The following is a 21,374-nucleotide window of genomic DNA, read 5'->3' on the forward strand; positions in this document are numbered from 1 at the left end:
TGTTTTTACATCAAAAAGATCAAACTTTGACCTAAAAACAAAGTGAAACTAGAGTTGTTATAATCTTACCATCTCCATTATCATTGGCCCACAATACAATGAAGACGTAGTTGATGAGGGGCAAAAGAGTGAGAGAATATATGATCAAAGAAAAAGCCCCAAGAACGTCATCAAGATGTTTGATGCCATTAGGAAAAGTACTCGCATACACATAAAGTGGTGATGTTCCTATGTCCCCATAAACCACACCAATACTTTGAAACACCAATTGCACAACTGCAGCCATGCTCAACATCTGAGAAACACCACAATCACAAACATCATCAAAAAATATCCAAAATCATGTTGCCCTAATGAATAATTTCCTTATGTGATAGCTGTGATGAGGAGATACCCATTCAGTAGCATAGTCGGTGTTCTACCTGGTAACAACCATAATAGCACTATTTAGTGGGAAAAGCTTCAAGAGACAACTCTCTTCATCCAATCTCTGCTGCTTGAAATCTGTACTGAGCTACTCTCTACATTCAATGTTACTGAAGAAACTAATTCATTTTTGTATAGCTGCAAGTTATTTGATTCCATTAGTCCTTGTTCCAAAAATAATTTATCCATTAATAGGGTGGGGGATTTACTTACTGGGTTCTCTGTCCCTTTTTCTTCTCATGATGAACAAATTCCATATCCTTGTTTTGGTTGTTATTGCTATCTAAATTGTAGTGTTTGGAGCACTACTTTTCATGGTGTTTCCTCTTTACAACGATGGAATAGTATGGGCAGTATCAGTGGCAACCTATGCCTTCTTTTCTACTCCATTTTTATGGCATTCACTGGTGAAGCTAATGAAACATTTAGTCACATGCTTTGAAGACTACGCTTCATTATTCTTAAGATCTAATTACAAACAATCTCATCTTTCCAAACTATCTTGAATGATAGAGCTTGAGGCATATCTTCGATTGTTTTGACTGGCAGAAGTCACCTCCCCTTTCTAGAGTCTAAACTTGTGATATAAAACATGGCAGCACATTTCGATGCACATCTGACCATGTTAATGTTTTATTTAGCATGGTCAGATGAGTAGTTGCACTTCAATCAATATATAAAAGGTAAAATATGTCAAGCCAATTTCAAACCAACAAATTGTTATCCATACACTCTAAAATAGTTGAAACCGCAAACTTGCTTATGGAATCAACTGTGCGCATTTTACAACAAAACCTATTACATAGTACCAAATATGAGGTAAGTTTTACTTTTTCAAAATTAAATACCTCTGATAGATTCCTATCTATCTGACATCTATCAATGACTAGTCTATGAGTAGCTGTAATTTTATTTTGATTAAACCCCTAATATTGGTTTGAAGGTGGTATTTTCATAGACCACTATATAAAAATAAATTGTGTACATCTAAGCATAATATTAGTTTTATTTTAAGTACACAATTCAGCATACATCTCATGCCACCATTTTGTGTGAACAATCCATTTTTCTTATATGTCTTTTCGGTAGTTTCTAAGAGTTGAAATGTTTCAAATGATTCCTATGATAAACTTGGATTATCCTGGCTCTTTATTGATAGCACTGTTGTGAAGGTTACTGTCAATCCCAAGAGCTGCACTTCTATATCTCCCTATTCTTTTCTTCTTGGACTGATTTTAATGCCAGGCTCCATTGTACAAGTTTGTACAATATTTACTCTATGAGTTTGCATTAAATGTAAGACTCCATTGTAGTTATAAACCATTATGTGCAATTCTAGTATAGCTATAAACTTGCCAGAAAAGCTCTCTTTTTATCATCTTATTAGTCATGTGAATCCTTCCATAAAATATTCAGTTTTCAAATTTCAATTCTAAACTTCTAAATTTCCATGAAATCTCTTGCCAAGATGTGCAGAGTTTGTTTTGGTAGTGGCCTGTTACAAATTTCAATATAATCCTTTTGTGTGATGTGGAGATAGCTAACTTCCCCTTATCTTCACACCAAAATATCTTATGCCAACGATGCCTCTTTGACAAGACTTGATGCACATTTCACCCTATTACCCTAAATAATTGATAATTAAGACAACCCACTTTGTTTCATGTAAAACAAACAAAATTTTTTGCTTTCCACAAGCGTTCCCAGCCACAAAATGAATATCCAAATAAGATGCAGTGCTTCAATTTGTCTCTCTCTCTCTATATATATTTCATAGAAATTATTTTATCAGTGATCATTACAAGCTGAATATTCTATTTAATTTTTTAAAGACTTATCCATCCATTACCTACGGTGAGATTGGGTTCTTAAATATAGTTTCACAAACAAAGGAGACATGGCAGATAATGATCATGGCGACCCTGCTAGAAACAAGAGATGAACTTTCAAAACAATTTTTTTAATGTTAAAAGACATTAGATCTTAGAGAACTATTTTGAACTTAAATTTTTTAATAAATGGCTTAATAACATTTTGATTGGTTATTTTAGAGATTAACCAGAGCTTTCCAAGAGGACTAAGAGAGCTAGTTCATGTCATACTATATTGCAGATAGTGAAGAGCATATTATTCCTTGTATGGCATAAGAAGTTATGATTTTCTTGATTTCAATAGAGTTCACCTATTAGAACATTAGGCTTAAACTTTCTACTACCACTTTATGTTACAATCCAACTCTTTCATGAGAACTAAGTTAAAGATGCATATATTTTATAATCCTCCTCCTTCTGTTTGAGAATTAGGTCAAAGACATTGCATTTGTTTCAATGAACAAATCTCTTACTAAAATTATGGTTGCACAATTTAACTTTTGGTATAGGCTATCCTTCAAGAATCCTTGACTTTACCAGCCATCGTGGGCTTTCAAAGGGATTCCCCCATGTAATAATAATAATATACATAATACAATGTAGTTCAATTCAAAGCAATTAATGAGAGGAAGTAATTTTACCAGTTAGCAAACTCTACAGTTCAAACCTACCATTACTACACTCCCTCTCCCTCTCCCTCTCCAGACATCCTTGCAATTAACATAACCGATTGTAGTAGAGAACAAGATTATAATATAGTAAAAATATAAATGTATTAGAGTATTACTACTTCCAGCCTAACAACAGTACAACAAATATATGCATAAACTATGATTGACATGAGAAAGCTTATACCAGTATTGATAAGCTAGAAAACCTAGTAGGATCTTGCTTACCATAGAAACAAAAAGATCTGGGGTGAGTATTCTTTGGTAACTCATCCTCTAAAACACCCCTCTAAAGGAAAGCACAAATTGGAAGTCTGAAAAACATACCTTTTTAGCCTCCTTAGAGAAAAATATGTCTTGTTGATGGTTCCATTGATCAAAGACATAGAGTGCATGCCACTCAATATCTTCTAAAAAATTGGCACTTTTCTTAGCAGTATTGATCATATTAACTGCCAGAGATCGCATTCTCTTGTGTGCATCACCCACAGTGATGAGAACAAAAAACTCGCCAAGAATACTATTTACTGACTTGGGATAGCTGCTCTGAAACAACCAATCCTCATTCTGCAAAACATAAAAATTGAAATCGAAATCACAAGATACAATTGTGGGCTGTCCAAACACATGTGACGCAAAAATCTTGCCAAACCTGCCAAAAACACCACATTTTAAAAAACTCTATAACCCATATCATCTTGGCATAGATAATCATTTATAATAAAACAGAGTGTAATGAAACAATTTGTGCAAATGAAGAAGATAAGAAGATGCTACCAAATATTAGCAGTGAGTAATAAGACATTTTAGGACGAAAAACTTTTAATATCTCATACTTTTCAATATTTTAATCATATAAGCTTTGCTATTTGAATTCAAGAGTTGTCTCTAAAAATCTAATTTTGAAGTTTCTAACTGAATGCCCTAAGGCATTGGATAAGTTAGTAAAGCAGACCCAATTTTCGTTCTTTTTTATGACAAACAAGAGATCTCAAAATCTTTTTCCAATATTGAGTGTATAGTTATAATCTTTCAAAACATCTATTTGAGAAAAAATGTTTTTATGAAAGTTATAAAACGTATGAAATCATAAGTCTGGTTAATGTGTTGAATTCTGTAAAACTCTTCAACACTTTTTTTCCTCTCGCTTTCCTTTTCATAATCTTTGTAAGGATCAAAGATTATAGTGCAATATGAATTTTTTTTTTATATTTATGATTAATCCAAAATGAAGTAGCCATGGAAATTGCAAAAAAATATATCACCTGAAAGCATGGCCGAATGTGTTGCTTTCTAGTGTCACAAAACCGCCATCCAAAACCAAGTCATTAAGAGTGTCTTCAACAGCCAGCTTGTCATTATGAATGTTGGTTTCATCTCCAAGAAGGGGCTCTACAATATAATGTAAAGATTAAATAAAGGAAGTAAAAATAGGGGAAAAAAAACACCTTGGGTTTCAAGAACAAATCCAGAAAGAATGTTGTGAATGCACAAAGAGTTTGTCTGACCTGCTATAGTAATTGTCATGTTTTTTAATACGTACATCCCTTATTTCTTGTCACATCCTACAAGAAAACAACTTTTTTCATGAAGCAACATTTTTATTGTTTTCTGAACATTCCTATTAAAATTCAATTGTATGAGGAGGGACTATCATTTCTTATTTTTGAATTTGACTATTCTTAAACTATTGAATTTGACTAAGGAAAGTGCAATTTCACACCATTTTCCATGTTGATGTTGAGATACAGACCTCTGCAATCCAATCTCCCAAGGAATAGACAGCACCACGTATCGCCATCTTTGCCAAAACAGGATTTGTCATAAAGCGATGTTAGAATAGTTACTAAAATGGTCATAAATTATGTTGTTATAGTAAAAGAATACTTTAACTTAAGAGAAAAAAAACTATACAATATTAAAACATGATATCGTGCTTTAAAAACTAAAAAGGTACCTGTAACGAAGAACTTCATTTTGACTTGCTAATTGGTTGTCACTATTAACTATAAGCTTATCTTTAAAGTTTGAGCTTCACTTGGTTTCGAGAATAGTTAAATATTCTCTACTTAACAGGGCCAACCACGTGAAGGTGGAAGCTCATTTGGCCCTTCTCCCCCACTCCCCCGCCCGCTAAATTCCCTATTAACATTTAATAACATTCAATTCATCCATTTTTGAAATAGAGCATTCAATCATTATAATCACATGATAACATTCATTAACACATAAAATTCATAAACACACAACATTCATGAATAATTCATTAACACGCAACATTCAAGAGTAAGTCATTCATGAATAACTCATTAACACAATATTCATTAATACCCAACATTAATGAATAATATTCATTAACACAATATTCATTAACAATATTCAAGAGTAAGTCATTCATGAATAATCACATCTTTTTTGCTTTCTTGCCATTTCTTTTTTTCATAAAATTTCTAAGAGGAATATCAATGTCCTCGTCATCCTCATTAACATTTAATAACATTCAATTCATCCATTTTTGAAATATAACATTCAATCATTATAATCACATGATAACATTCATTAACACATAAAATTCATAAATGACAACATTCATGAATAATTCATTAACACAAAATTCATTAACACGCAACATTCAAGAGTAAGTCATTCATGAATAATTCATTAACACAATATTCATTAACAATATTCAAGAGTAAGTCATTCATGAATAATCATGTCTTTTTTTCTTTCTTGCCATTTCTTTTTTTCATATAATTTCTAAGAGGAATATCAATGTCCTTGTCAGGATCCCCATCCTCTACTGGTTCTAACACATGTCTCATCCTCATCCGTTCAAGAACATCATGAAACCGCTGCACCAAAGGGGGGTTCGCTACAATAACAAGTACTTCACGAGGTTAAATTCCCACCATTTTATATTAGTGAATTATGAGTTTTTATTTAAGTAAAAGAACTATAAATCAAAAAATTAATTTAAAAGAACAAAACATAGATTTTCTTTACCTGAATGTGCCACATGATCTACCTGCAGATCAGTCTGAACATCCTTTGGCACTCGTTCAGCACGACATGATTCTATATCCTCAACACAAAAAGATTACACCAAGTTCAATTAAAGATGTTAAATTGTATTAATAATTACATAATTAGTTTTAAATAACAAATGAGCACCTCCATCGACAGTACGATGCACATCAGGGGCTTCAGGATGCTACGTATGATCTGTGTCAGGATTAATAGGCTGCATTGCAATGTCATGCACATTATTATCAAATAAATTGTTGCTCGAGTATTCAATTTCTAATATATTTTTTGGCATATTTACCTATGCACATGATGCAGGAGACTTCTCGGTTGGGGCAATGGAAGCTTGCCGTAGGCGTTCAGCCACTGTTGCATAGCCTTGCTTGAAGGCAGTTTTTTTGTGTTCTTCTGTGGCCTCCAAATTAAAATCAGCACCCTGAATTTTTTTATTAATTAACAAAATTATTTGTATTTTATAAATAATTTTTCTTTTCAATTCATTTATTGCTACTTACAACGCGTGCTTTGATTTTCGAATATCCCCAGAGCCAAGTCTATGCTGCCCAACCTTTTCCAGCCTCGCCTTTGTTGCCTTTGATGTGTCCTGCAACCTATGAAAATTTTGAAATATGTTAGATGATATAGATATAAAGATCAGTACTAAATAGTTGATTATTATATATTGGTATGAAGGTTTTAGCATAAAGTAGCATGTTCAACCAAAAATATGAAAAAGGGGAAGAAAGTATAGCACCATACCTTTAATTGACATGTGTAATCATGCTATTTATTGATGGAGTTCATGCTATTTATCATACTAGAGTCTAGACATGTTCTGCTTTGCATCGCCATTTATTGAAATTGTCTAAGTTTTAATGCATTTATTTTCTATACTTTTGAAGGTATTCTCATTTGGTTACTAATGTTGTATAGTGTGATACAGATTGCAATTGAGACTGCATTGTTCTCCAAATATGTTGGCTTTACAGGTGTCCATCTTGGATGGACAGTTGTTCCTGATGAGCTTCGATTCTCTGATGGATTCCCTGTTGTAAATGATTTCAATCGTATCATGTGTACTTGTTTTAATGGTGCATCTAATATTGCACAAGCTGGTGGATTAGCTTGCCTTTCTCCAGAAGGGTTAAAGGTAAGAAGTGCTCTTCAAAACGGTTGTTTTGACAGATATGTAATATCTGGGTTTCTGTTGTGTCATATTTTATTATTTTCAGGTTATGTTTTTTGATAAGAGACATTGATAAGGTAGCAAAAGGAAAATAAAGCACTCATTGATAATTTACCTTATCTATTCTTTATCAATGATTAATTAACTTACCTAATTCGTATGAATCATACTTGTTCTTGCTGATATGAAAAGAAAAAACAATATGTCAAAAAAGAGTCATTGATAAGGTAGTTGTTGTCAAATTTTCTTTGACCTTTCCTCTGTTGGATTGAGATTGCTTATTATAAGAAAGCATGGTTTTGGTCACAGAGATCTACAAAGCTGTAGGGAAGTTTATTTGAGACTAAAATAATGATCATTCACTTTAACTTGCATTAGTGCTAAAATCTTTCATATGATGATTATTAATGTGGGATGCTCAATTTTTTTGCAGGCCATGCATGGAGTTGTTGAATTTTATAAAGAGAATACTAGAATCATTATGGAAACATTTACTTCACTTGGGTTTGATGTCTTTGGAGGAAAAAATGTGCCATATGTATGGGTTCGATTTCCTGGTCAAAATTCATGGGATATTTTTACTGAGATCCTTGAGAAAGCACATATAGTTACAACTCCAAGAAGTGGGTTTGGACCCACAGGTGAAGGTTTTATAAGGGTAAGTGCCTTTGGTCATAGAGAGAACATATTAGAAGCTTTATTTGTCAATATATCTTCATTTGCCAATATATCTTATGTAGGATTTATGCCCAGATTGAGATTGAGATTTATAAGCAATTGTGTCAGCATATGAATTACATACCTTTCATATTTACAATAACAAAATTTAAATAGCAAAATTGAGGATTATGCGTGGTAGTATGTTGGAGAAATAACTCCTACTTTAGGGATTTTGACAAAACAGCATAGTGAGAAATATTGAATTCAAAAGGATGAGAATGTGAAGGAACAAGAGGTGTAGGTGAAGGTTCAAATCACATGAAAATTCATTTGTACACACTATGAATTTTGTTGTACATTATGTTGTATTTTAAGAGTGCTCCCCCAAGGTAGATGTGTTAGGCTTGGTACTTTGTCTCTTTACTTCACTGATATATGTGTTTGAATTAGTCTACACACAAATAATTAACATGTTACCAAAGTTGATATGCCTTTTGTGAGCTTGCAAGGAGCTAAGGAACGAAAGAGAAAGATTGGAAGTAGGGTGATATCAGGAAAAATCTCTTAATGAGTTTCCATCGTTAGAGTTTCCACAGGAGAAAAAGCAGGGATTCCCTAAAAAGGATAATCTATTGGTTGGGTATAGACACATAATCCATGTGATCAAAGCTTTAGCAGCAACAAAAAATACTAAAAAAGAAGAATGGATTTTAGATGTGGTGGAAATGCTCAAATTTAAATTCTTTAGGATTCTCAGACTACATTGTTATCTGAAGATAGAGATTAGATTTTGTGATGCTTCACACTTAAGTCTGATGTATAGTGTATATGCACTTCTTTTTTGATATGCAACAAAGCACAAAATGGAATTGATGACAGTATAAAATAACAATCACTAACGAAAACATTATATACTATTATCATAGTTAATAGAATACTACAGAATATGGGATTTGATATCTTCAATGATGGATTTCATCAGGATTTACATGCAGATTAAGTGTAGATCTAATGCACACATGACCCAAAAGAAAATAGGGGATAGGAAACTCAAGATAGCGAGCAATTATTGTAAAAGAAAGGGAAAGTCAACAAGTATAGTGGTCAAGGCGTTGCCTATTTTTATGACTCAAAATCTAACATGGTACATCATATCACAAGATTCGGTTGTCACAACTTTGAGTAGGAATTTCTTAGTTGAATTCGAGTTTGAGTCAGTGAAGATAAAATTTGAGAAAAGAACCCATAGGAGACATAGGCTCTAAAATTTGTCACTAAATATGAATAAAGGGCTTCATTTTGTCAATATATCTTATGTAGGATTTATGCCCAATTTGAGATTGAGATTTATAAGCAATTGTGTTAGCATATGAATTACATACGTTTCATCAATAGATAGATTAAATTGAGCTAGTTAAAATTGTTGATACTGAAGTTGAACCCTAAATTTGCTCATTAATGTACTCATAGTTAATACTATTGCATACCTTTTTGGATTTGCTGGTGTACTTTCTTTTGGACGTTGCTCTTTCTCCTTTGCATCCAAAATGAACTCATTCCAGTCCCTCACTGAAACAAAGGGAGGACGCTTGTACTTCGGGTTTAGGATGAGGCTCTTTCTATATGTGTCCCTCACAACCTTAAGATGTCTGGCAGCTTTTTGTAACAATTTCTTATGATAAAAAATATTACTACCAAACTCATACTCTATATCTTTGATGAGCTCATCTTTTAATTTTTGAGATTGGTAGTTCCACCTTTTAAGAAAAAACACAAAATTGTTAGATATAACTAGTATAAGAAAAGACCTGAATGAAAGGAAAAATGTTGCACCAATTAATGATATGAAAAAAAATAGTGGGATAAAATTAGTTCACTTATGATGTACAGTAACCTAGTACGTATGGTGGGCCCGAATCTTCGCAATGTGAGGTCATAAAGCCTCCTATAAAATGTATCGTTTCTTGCAAAAAATGTCATGGGATAATTAATAGTAAAAACCATTAAAATGAATCACATGAAAGAAGACTCCCACTTTTGGTTCTCTGTAGAAAAATTGATTAGTATCTTCTACTGAAAGCATGAAATTGCAATGTACCAAATTACTAAACTAGAGAATTACTGGTATAGACAAAAGGTCATTGATAATTCAGATGATCCTACCAAACCCCTAATAAAAAGGAATTCCAGAATAATTAAACAGCTTGCACAATACGACACACTAAAGAAGGTCATGAGGCATCACTCCACATCAAAAGCCCTTGCATTCACCACTTCCTATCATGTTTACATCTTGCAAGAAAATCCTTATTACAAGATAAAAAATAATTATTTAAAGTACCTGGAATCTTAGGACATTTCAAAGGCATCAATTCATTATTGTCAATCAACAACGATGTCTCCATAGATCCCGTGCTAGAAACACGAGTAGCTCCAGGAAATGACGGTGAATTATCACCAATAGATGCACTATGATCCGCATTTGGCAGCGTACCATACGGTGCATCTCCTACCACAAAAAAAAAAAAACACTATGTGATGCATCCCAAGATTAAAGTACATATTATCAACTCATAATTAACACAAAACCAAATATAGCAAAATAAGGATTTACCAGCTAGATGTCCCCTTTTTACTAACATTACAGTCAGCAATCTCATACGGGCATCTGTCAACCTCGTAGGAGTCTCCTACACTAGATGACTTGAACAATACATTGTTAGCAAAGACATTCTAAAATAATAAAAGTAAGAGTTAAGAAGTTTTGAATGTTCGAAATAAAAAATTTCTTCTAACTTGTCAACTAAAAGATTATTTTACCAATGGCAGTCGGAGCTCTGCTACCGGCCTCACCGTGTTGTCCTTGACCAGGTTGTGGATCAATTGCCAAAAATTCTTGTATAACAAGAATTTAGTAGTTAAAGTTTCTTACAACTCTTTAAAAAAATTGCATCAATAAAGTATTTTTGCACATGTTACATATTTTACTTCACAACATAAGAGATTATAAAATATAAATCTTTATTGAACTTTTGTTATAAATAAATATTCATTGGAGCTTACTTCATAATGCTGAGCTTGCGCTTTCAAATCTGATAGCTTCTTCATCATCTCCCCGGGTTCCATATTTGCCTCATCCATACAAGCATTGCATGAAATTGAAATTGTCTTTGTCCTATTGGTCTACAAATGTCATACATAGTAACCCCATTCCATAACACCACCAACTCGTCGATAAGGGGTTCAATATATACGTTGATATCTTTGACTTGGTACTTACCTAGTTGAATGAGCAAAAACATTACATAATTATTTTGACCATTTGATGGATTAGTAATAATAAATTAATTTAGATGACCACTAAATCAAAAAATACCTGGAACAATCAGTATCAACATTATGTGCTCTCTCTTTATGGAAAACCAAGGAGGTATGTTATTGTTGATAACAAAAATAGGCCACACTGAGTAAGTAGATCTCATCTCTCCATTAGGATTGACAATGTCTACTGCCAATGAAAGCTTGAGATTACGAGGTTCTTCTTTAAAGTGTGGCCATTTTCCCTCTATTTCCTTAAATGTCGAACCATCTGTAGGCATTCACATAATGTCATCTTGACTTCTATTGCGTGCATGGTAATCCATAAATTGTACCAAGCTATTGCACTTGAATAATCGTTGCAGACGTGGAATAATGGGAATATGCCAAAGAACCTTGCGAGGCACCTTTTTTGTTAATCGATCTAATTGATATCTATTGATATGACAAGTAGGGCATTGTGTTGCAAATTCATGCTATTTATGATATATAATATGATTGTTCGGACATGCATCTATTGTTTGATACTCCATTCCAATATCTTTCATGATGGTAGATAATTCTCGGTACGAGTGAGGTAGAATGTTTGATGGTGGTAACAAACACTCACCTATCAACCTACGACCAAAAATATAATTTCTTAATTTAAAGAATATTAATTGCTACACGAACCCAATGTTAATTGTAAGGGAACTACGAGTAAAATAATGAAAGAAGATGACATACCTTAACATACGTGTCATTGCTACATTGGATAAACCATTCATAACCTTCAAGTTCACCAATAGCAATACAATAGCAAGAAGAGTTGTTTTGGAGCATTCATATAGGGGCTGGTGTGCCTTCTCAAGTAAAGGTACATCAAACTCCGCATCATCATCACCATCATCATCATCATCATTATCATCTTGATCATCGTGATCTTCATCATCCTGATCTTCTTCCATGGTATCATTACCTTCTACTTCAATATTCACACCTCCATGTTCCCTCGTTTGGAAATCCGCATTCTCTGAATTGTCATGGTCCATAACATTAAACTCAGGGATGTTGATCTATATGAAAATGATGACCTTATATTAACCATGACCATGATGTCATCATCAAATCATGTATTATGTAATTTATAAACTATCAAAATACATACCAATGGACGATACTCGTTTCCCCCTTCAATGTGACCATGTTGCCTACAATGTTGCTCAGCTGTTGTGATTAGATATCTTTGAGTCTTTAAGCCCTTACACATTTTGCAAGGACAATAACATTTTCCATCATCTTTTATTTTTAAGTTAGACCACAGTCTAGCAATTGTCTCCCTATTTTTTTGTGCGTTGATATCGTCAGACATGGTCTTTCTTGAATGGAATGACTCATTGGTGGAAGAAGGATGATTTGTTTGCAACCTGCAGATGGAGTAGTAAGAGGAAGACACATATAAAAAAGAGTTAGGTCTCTAAACCAAGTAGGATTTAGGACATTTTGGAGTGAGGTCAACCCAAGATATTTTGAAATCTTGAAGAACCTGGTAAAGGTTATCTGGAAAGGTGAAAATAAACAAGTATTTTTACAGCTGCAAAGGAGGAATCGAGAGCATTATAAATAATGAAGAAGAAACTTAAATCCATACAACTTCACCTCTATTTACAATTTGACCTTTCTGCAAGTGAAATATGACAATATACAAAATTTCCAATCATATTTTCACTTAAAAAAGAACACCAAATATACCTTTGCTACAATATCTCCTTCAAATTCTTTGCTATCAGATTCTTCAGAACTGCAAGCTCCTATGCAAAAAAAAGATGAGATGTACTAAGTAATTTTTGATGGACAATATTTAAACAAATCAACTATCAAAAAAATAATTTATGAAATTCAGTTGCTTTATTATGTACTGAAGACTTGGCAAGATGTTCCCAAGTCTATCTATAGAATGCCTATCTGCATGGTTGTTTGCAAATAGTCTAGTATGATGTCACTTTTGAACAACGACAAATGTCACTGGGGCTGGTAATTTGGCTCAAGAGATGCACAAGCTTGTTGACACCACAGAACTTTTAGTTCATCATATAGCATTCAGCTATCTTCTTTAACATAATCCAAAGAGAATACAAACAAACTAATGAGCCGTGTCTATCTCAATTAAATAGCAAGTACTATAGTGAGTATTAGGAAATTGACCTTGCAAATAGCATCCAGTTCATAAAGTATTAGGAAAGTGACCTTGCTAATTAGTTTAACATAGATTGGTGAACAAAAAATTCATAATAAAAATCTAATTTTTTTCCACACTTGTTCAAACCATATAATGAAACGACAAAAAATGAATTGTATACAAAGACCATATTGTAGGCTATGCAAGTTGAAAGTGAATAGATGACCTTTATGGGGTGTTGTACCAAGTGGAGCAAGTATGTGAGAGCTTGAAGATGAAGGGCTCCTATTTTGGGGCCAATATTTGGTGGTTTTGAGGTGCCTAGGGAGAACCTTTGATGCTAAGTCTTAGTTATGTAGACTTTGGTGAATCTGGTGAGCTTTCTATGAGTTTGTACCTGCTGTATCAGCAACCACTATGCCCTATTCTAGACCTTCAGTATTCTAATTGAAATCAATTATAAGTGTGCATCCAGATGTTAGCTACAATTGATTGGGGTGGATTTTAGTGTGTATCAGTCTAATTTGACATGTGTGATGGTAGTATCAACGTGTTATCAACATCTTACATTATTTAGAAGAGGTGTAGTTCAGTGGGTAAATGTTCAGTCATCATGGGAATGGTATTCTATGCTTTCTATTAGGTTAATTTGTGTTATTGCAGCAGCCTAATTTTATAATCTGAATGTTGTATCAGTTTGTTTCAATAATGTTCTTGTTATTTTGCTATATTGTAATGCATCTCACTATAATGTCTCCTTTTTGACATGACATTCAATAATTAAAATTAAAATTGAAAATATAAAAAATTAAAATAACATGTAATATATTATAATTTAATTAAGTTTAGTGAATGATCAAAATGAATGCAATAAAGAGTTATGAGTATTAAAGGATTAAGATATAAAGGAGAGACCATTCTATGAGAAGAGAACATGAAGGAAGCAAACAATCATTTGGAAATAAATTATTATTCCGTGAGGCAGTAATGAAGGGTGGTGACTCAATTCCTTTTGAAGGGTGGCAATTCTTTTATAAATAAAATATAAAGGGAAGATCAATAGAAATTCACCATCAAATGTCATTTCATTCAACTAGATACAAAATCAAAAATCCATTCAAGAATCAATTTATGAAATCATTACACACCAATATATCAAATTAGCATTCATTCAATCATCACTATCAACATTTGTTAAATCATCAATCCTGAATCCATCAAAGTAAACCATTCAATTGTCCACCTATCATCAATTGGGAATCAAATATCAAAATAACCAAACAACCAGACTAGCAAGCAAACAATCAATCACTTATACAGGCAAATATCAACTATTCGAGTATCAACCATTCTAGCATCCAATCATTTAAATATTTATAATTAAGACATCAATTGGTTAAGCATCCACCCATCAATCCTTCAAGAAACGATAATAAAGAGAAATCAGATAATTGACAATGATCTATCAAATACATCAAGATATCAGTTTTGAATTCTAGTTAGTACTTGCAAACTGGACAAGTTCTGGGCCTATAGGGTAGGCTAAGGATTTGAGGCAATATTTATGATACATATTCCACAAAAATTAGCATAATTGGTATAAATACTAGGTCGTTACTGCAGAGCATAAAAACTAGTTGATTAGGACATTTAGCAATTCGTGATTTGGGTACTCCATTTCAATTTGTTTAAATTGTTTTGTCCAATGTAGGTTGATGCTTTTTCGTTTCAACGTTGAAACCCAAAGTGTCATATTTGGTAGGCATGTTTGTTCTTATAGCCTTAAATTCATTGATTGTGATTTTAAGAAAAATCTGTGGCGAGACTTATTTTTCAGATGCATGATGAGAAACGATTTCCACATTGAAAAGTTTTATGAGAATTCCTAGGTTCAACAGCTATGTCTTTTCTAGGGCTTATAGCATCTCTTCTTTTGAGCTTATGCAAGTGACAAAGTATGAGAAGGGTAGACTTTAGCAATGGTTATTGCTTTTTTTATTATTCCACTGTTTATTATTTTTCTTATCTCATATCTATGTTTATTTTACATTTTTCATTTCCATGTAAATTCTGGCCTAAGGGGCCACACCTTTTTATATTGATTTAAGAAAAAAGATCACACATAAGGGTGCATCTATAGCTAACTACTTAACATCTAGAATCATATTAACAAAAAGGTTCATATTCATTCTCAAACATATTAAATTGTACATCAGCATAGCCACCAGGGCTAGCCTCCAAGAGCAATCTAGAAAATTTCCACTATTCAGAAGGGTGACAAGAATCATAGTCCATCTTGCAAAAATCATTTTCCAGACTGATAGACAAGCTTTCTCAAGAGTATAGAGAATAGCCCAAGCTTCCATCTAATTTCTAGAATGAGTACCTAAGGAAGTAGAAAAGAAAAACTAAAAAGGGCTTAAAGTTCCACTACTAGTACCACCCATTCCTGTTGGACGTGGATTACTCCTTGAAAACCCATCTATATTAATTTTGAGGAAATCATTTGGGAGGGGAGAAACTAACCTAAATGGTTCACTTTCTTGACTTGCTGAACTCTGGGACCAAACCTATTTTGTGAAGAAAGAGAAAAGCATTGATCCAAGTTATTAGCAATGTGGAGATCCAAATGAATAGTTGACTGAGATAGCTCTTGTTTCGACAGACCACCCTCTCATGAAATCTCATTCATATTTTAATCTTGCACGATCTTATCATAGCAAAGGTGATTATGAAATTGCTAGCCGCTACTACATGGCATCAGTCAAGGAAAGCCAGAAGCCACAGGATTTTGTGTTGCCATACTTGGGGTTGGGACATGTTAAATGAAATTCGAAGATCTTAAGAGTTCTCTCTCAAATTTTGAAAAGGTTCTGGAGGTTCACCCTAAGAGCTGTGAGAGCTTGAAAGCTGTAGGCCATATATATGCTCAACAAGGGCAACGAGAGAAGGCTTTGGAAATTCTAAGAAAGGCAACTCGCATAGATACACGTGATGCTCATTCCTTTATTAAGATGGGTGAGTTATTGATATCATTAGACCCCAGTGCAAGCTTAAATTCTCTTAACACAGCAAAGTCTCTTCTGAAGAAGAGTAGAGAAGATGTACCCATTGAATTGTTAAACAACATTGGGGTTCTTCATTTTGAGCGTGATGAACTAGAGTTGGCTCTGTAGACACCTAAATTTGATTACACTGCTTTGGTAATCTAATTTAGCCATCTCTAAAGGCACCATTAATTAAATTCTTATTTAATTAATCCTTTGCCATCCCTAGTTGATTAATTTAATTAATCATCTATAGTCCTAATTGATAAATCAAATAATCTATTATTTATCAATTAAATCCTTTTCTCCTATCTAATTCCAAAAATCTCCATTTATTAAATAAATCTATTTGATAAATGAAATCCTTAAATTCAAAAACCCCTAACCTATCTCTAATCCTCCATTTAGCCTAATCCACCCCATCCACCCATACTAACCAAGCTTAGCCACTAACTCACCCACCCTCATTAATGCCATCCACTTGCACATCTCTAACATCCCTAAGCTAATCCTAAACCCAAGCCTAATCCACCCCCTAATGTTGTCACATTCCTTAAACAAGTTTAAGACTTTCCTAATCCAAACCAAAGTCTCCCCTCAAAAAACCCAACCACTAAGTCATGAGTGCTCTTACAAAATACAAAGACTCTTACAAGCCCACTCATGACTCTTACACCCATCTTCCACACTCTTCCCTCTTCCACACTCATTCCTCTTACATCCCTCTTACATACTCAACCCCACTCATCATGCCTTTAACCAACCCTTTACCCTACCCTCTCACACTCATCCTCCTTGTGACAAGTGTCACCTTCCCATTGGTGCTAAACAAGCACAATCCATGTGCTCTCCTTTGAGTGCATCCTAGCCCTCCTTAAGCCTTCATCCATCCTTGCATCTAAGCCCTCCATCCCTCTACCCCTTAGCCTATAAATTGAATCCCATCCCAAGCCATTTCATCAACAATCTTTGAGCTAAAGTTACCATGCTATTTTGAGAACCAAAGCCATCAACCATACCCTTATAATGCCAAATTGAGAGCTCACAAAGCTACCAATTTGCCATTACCCATCTCCATTGAAGCAGCTTTTGAGCATCTTGAGCATACATCCACAGCAAAAGGACACATCTACAGAATCAAGAAAGCATGGAGTGCTTTTTCTTGTGAGGTTTGCACTTCTTGTTTTCTTCCTTTGTCTAAGCATATATGTGAATTTAGTTTTTGTTTTGTGAATGTTTACTTTATTTGTTAATGTTCTTTGCATACTAATTCTTGTTCTACATTTTGGCACGCCCGATGGGACCCCACTATGGGTCATTTAATCATCTATTTTTATCTATATGTCATTTTTTTAACCATCTAATGTTTGTTGTTGTTTGAGTGTGTTGTGAGGGTGTTTTGCTTGTTTTTGCAGGTTAAAGAACGCACTTAGGAAGAAGAAATACCATCTAAAAATTTAAAAAAAATCGCATTTTTCAACTTTTTTCACGTAGTTTTTGGCGTCTGCAACCTGTTCTGTCTGCGAAAATTCGCGTCTGCGAAAATCCGCATCTGCAACCTGTTCTGTCTGCGAAAATTCGCGTTTGCGCAAATCGACATCTGCAAAAATCTGCATCTGCAACCTGTTCTGTCTGCGAAAATCCGTGTCTGCGCAAATCGACGTCTGCGAAAATCCACATCTGCAACCTGTTCTATTTGCGAAAATCCGCGTCTGCGCAAATCGACGTCTCCGCCATCGCCAATCCAAATCATCGTCTGCAAAAATCCGCATCTGCGCAAATCAGCATCTCTGCTTGTCACCTGTTTTCTGTGCCGCAAATCTGTTCTGTCATCTTCGAATACTAGCGTATCTTTATTTCTGCACTTTGTAGGATTTAGACCATTTTAAGCATTTTTATGCGTAGAAAAAACAGCAAAAAAAGTTTTTAAAAAAAATTCCATAGTTAAGCTCTCATTTTTGAAGATTTTGGCTAACTAATTAAATTGCTTTTTTTTGTCTCATTGCAGGTTGGAGCACATATGGAACCACTAACCATGTTTCTTGCAGGTTTTCATGTTGCTAAAAAAATGAACTTGAATGTTTAACCATTTGTCTTTGAATGCATGTTGCTAAAAAAATGAACTTGAATGGTTAAACACATTTTCCATTGAATGAATGTTGCTCAAAACACACTCTTGAATGTCATGGATTAAAATCAACTTTCCTTGGAATGCATGCTTAAAACAAAAAATCCAATCTTGAATGCCAAGGATCAATTAACCATTGCAATATCAAACACTTCATTTGGAGCTTCTAAAATTGAACAAAACAAATCTCTTTTCCACATGCAATCTAGGTAAAGTTTGATTTTTGGACATTTAAGAAACTTTGTTTAGTTAAAATACAAATTTAAAAAAATCAATTTGAGTAGTTCCTTGGACTCACCTCTTTTCTAATCACCCATCAAATATTAACCATTGGTTGAAATCTCAGCGCCATTTATGGGGATGGGTCTACTTGAAAAAGGTGTTAAATGTTCCACAATCTAACTCACTCACTTGGTCTTTGAATGTTTGCTTTAACTTTATCAAAATTCTTAAATGGCCAAAACTCTAGATTAAATCGATCACACTTCAAGTTTGGGCACTGAAATTGAACAACAACTGACGTGGAGAGCCTCCGGGCACGTGCTTAAAATCGAATCTCACGCACTTTTGTTTTGGGCTTAAAACAAACTCACACTCAATCTTGAATGCCTTAAAGAAAATTAATCGATACTTGACGTGGAGGGCCTCCGGGCGCGCAAGTTTGCTTTTGTTGACCCTAACTCTTCTTATTGTTTGCATTCTTTGATCAATTTACTTTTGTTGGCGCTTCAAGTTGGAATTGAACATTGTCTCTTAAACATGAGTGCTTGCGAAGTCTAGTTTAGCACACATAAGAGTCAGTTGGTAAAAGAACAAGCGTGTTTTTTAGCCCAAGGTCATCCAAGTCTTCTCTCCCCTTGTCGTCTTTCGAGGCCATCTTGGGTGCATAAGATTAGGATCCAAAACCTTGTTTCTTTTTAGGAGGTCTGCTTGGGGATTTCATCACCCCTTGGATGACCTCAACTCCAGCGTTCCAACGGAGTATAAGAATCGGGAGGTGAATCGAAAGACACCTCTCTTGGGATCAAGATTTTGTCATTCGGGCTAAGCCTCAAGGAACTTTATACCCTTGAGAAGTGAAAGAGGAGAAGTGGGTTACTGCTCCTCTCGGCTGTGTGACATCCTTTTGGTCTCATCTACGAATTTGGGCCTCACGTACCTTGCGTATATCGAGGACTCCCTAGCTAAACCAATTGTCAGCCTTGCAGAAAACCATCTAGGATGTTAATGTGTTTGGAGTGACTGATCGAAACATTTGTAGAACATACACACTCCTTGGTGCAAGTATCACATTCTGAGAACCACAAACTTCTATCTGGGTGTTCCTATCTATTGCTTGTTTTTATTTTACTTGTTGAATGAATGTTTGCCAAACTTGGTCAATCCTAGCTTAGGGCACATTTAGCGTAGTCACTGCCTATTTTGGAAGTTGAACAAGTTGAAGCAAAACAACTGAGATTTTTCCTAAAGCCAAGCAAATTTAGGAATTTATGTCAGAACAACCCAAACCCAAACAGAAGTTTCACAAGGTCAAACTCAAGCCATCTCTAGCATACCAAGAACTTTCAGCCAAGAGAAAAGAAATAACACCAAGCCCACGAATTGCCAAACTCCACGAAGCAGAGAACAAAGCTACCGACGAAGCACTTCAAGAGGCCTGGTTAGAGCGCACCATCAAATTTAGCCAACATCCAGGAGTTAATTCTGCTTATGCCTTACCAACTAGGCATGATTTCTATGATTAGACACCCTTGTTTCTCCACATCTTCTTGGATAAGCTTCACTTTAGAGTCATCTTTGTAGAAAAGCCAGCCATCTTAGGTTATCCCCTTAAGCATTATTAGCTCATCCATATCATTTAGAATCATACCATCTAGCCAGTAATCGAAAATCTGCGCATCTAAGCTTTCAAAATTATTGTCACCTTGCTAAAAGTTTGCCATTCCTAAAATCTTCCAAATCCACCAATCTCACCAAGGTTATCCCTTTGACAGAGCTTTGTCTAGGGTAATCTAGCTTTGTCACTTGTTATCCCTCATCACCTTGAGCTAAAGGTTGGGATCCACAAGTGGTCAATCTCGTGTTCTTCCTAAAGGATCATCGATCTATCCTTAAGTTGACACAATCACCACCAAGCTTGCACATAGGAAAGCAGACCTTTTGTGCTTTGACAACATATCTTTGAAGTTAGAATCCCCAACCCAATCCTCCTTAGGTTTTGTCATATAGCTTTGCCTCAACCTAGGAAATCATTTGCATAGAAAAGCCTTCCCCCTTTTGCATCCATCAGCATTATTGCATCTCATCCCTAGGAGCATTTTTCATGCCACCCGTCACTCGCTTAGCCAAGAAGAAAGAAACAATGGAGCCCTATCATTTGGATCGAACAACCTCACCCCCCTTGAGCACTCAGCCATCCTTCAGCCCAGAGCAAGCTATGCCATCACCTACTGACATTGAAGCTTTCATGAACCAACCAGGAAATGCAGTATTGGTAAACGCCATTATAGACAAAAAAAAAAGAGACAATCATGGCTAATTTTCGAAGGGACAATGTAGGAACCTTTGACTTTGGAAGACCCCCTCCATTATCAGATCCATCTCACCCATTGTTTGGGCAGCTGCCACCACCCATAGGCTCTTATGATCCAAATTATCCTCAATATATTCCAAAAGAAGAGCCTCCAGCCAATCCATATGACCCAACAGACCCAAACATACCATCATCCACCCAAGTTGAAATCTCCATGGCGCAAGCCAACCCAGCCACCACCACTCCATCCTTGGTTCACACCTCTCTGCTCCAAACCACCTTTACTCAAAACACCTCACCGTTCACCCCCTTCACTATTGCTGCTGCTCCCACACCTAGCCTTCCAAATCCACCC

The 21,374-nt window shown here is 34.8% G+C and overlaps 1 pseudogene; it reads left to right on the top strand.

Moving 5' to 3' along the window:
* Positions 1 to 6,327: 6,327 nt before the first annotated feature.
* LOC149569680 (protein CTR9 homolog) overlaps positions 6,328 to 21,374 on the top strand; it is a 29,871-nt pseudogene continuing 14,824 nt past the window's right edge.

Source organism: Cupressus sempervirens, chromosome 3 (genome assembly GCF_028749045.1).
Source record: "Cupressus sempervirens isolate cs-2001-9-10 chromosome 3, ASM2874904v1, whole genome shotgun sequence".
NCBI lineage: Eukaryota > Viridiplantae > Streptophyta > Pinopsida > Cupressales > Cupressaceae > Cupressus > Cupressus sempervirens.